The sequence below is a fragment of the Palaemon carinicauda genome, chromosome 19 (genome assembly GCF_036898095.1).
Source record: "Palaemon carinicauda isolate YSFRI2023 chromosome 19, ASM3689809v2, whole genome shotgun sequence".
NCBI lineage: Eukaryota > Metazoa > Arthropoda > Malacostraca > Decapoda > Palaemonidae > Palaemon > Palaemon carinicauda.
This window is the reverse complement of record NC_090743.1, coordinates 118,404,540-118,405,590: the sequence shown is the minus strand read 5'-3', so window position 1 is coordinate 118,405,590 and position 1,051 is coordinate 118,404,540.

Sequence of the window (1,051 nt, the reverse complement as noted above, 5' to 3'; positions counted from 1 at the left end):
CTAAACAAAAACCAAATTTCTTTGCCTTTGGTAACTAAAAAAATTCTCTAAACAAAAACAAAATTTCTTTTTCTTTAGTAACTAAGAAATTCTCAAAACAAAAACAAAATTTCTTTGCCTTTGGTAACTAAAAAAATTCTCTAAACAAAAACAAAATTTCCTTGTCTTTGGTCACTAAAAAATTCTCAAAACAAAAACAAAATTTCTTTGCCTTTGGTAACTAAAAAAATTCTCTAAACAAAAACAAAATTTCCTTGTCTTTGGTCACTAAGAAATTCTCTAAACAAAAACCAAATTTCTTTGCCTTTGGTAACTAAAAAAATTTCTAAACAAAAACCAAATTTCTTTGTCTTTGGTCACTAAAAATTCTCTAAACAAAAACAAAATTTCTTTGTCTTTGGTCACTAAAAAATTCTCTCAACAAAAACCAAATTTTTTTTGCCTATGGTAACTAAAAAAAATTCTCTAGACAAAAACTAAATTTCTTTTTCTTTAGTAACTAAATAATTCTCTAAACAGAAACCAAATTTCTTTGTCTTTGGTCACTAAAAAAATTCTCTAAACAAAAACAAAAAAAAATTCTCTAAACAAAAACAAAAAAAATTCTTTGTCTTTGGCCACTAAAAAATTCTCTTAACAAAACCAAACTTTCTTTGCCTTTAGTAACTAAAAATTTCCCTAAACAAAAATAAAATTTCCCTGCCTTTAGTAACTAAAAAAATTCTCTAAACAAAACCAAAATTTCTTTGTCTTTAGTAACTAAAAAATTCCCTAAACAAAAACAAAATTTCCTTGCCTTTGATAACTAAAAAATTCTCTTAACAAAAACCAAATTTCCTTGCCTTGGGTCACCAAAAATTCTCTAAACAAAAACTAAATTTCCTAGCCTTTGGTCACTAAAAAATTCTCTCTAAAAAAAAAATGTTCTTGCCTTTGGTAACTAAAAAAAATCCTTAAACAAAAACTAAATTTCCTTATCTTTGGTAACTAAAAAATTCTCTCAATAAAAAAAAAAAAAATTCTTTTCCTTTGGTAACTAAAAAATTCTCTA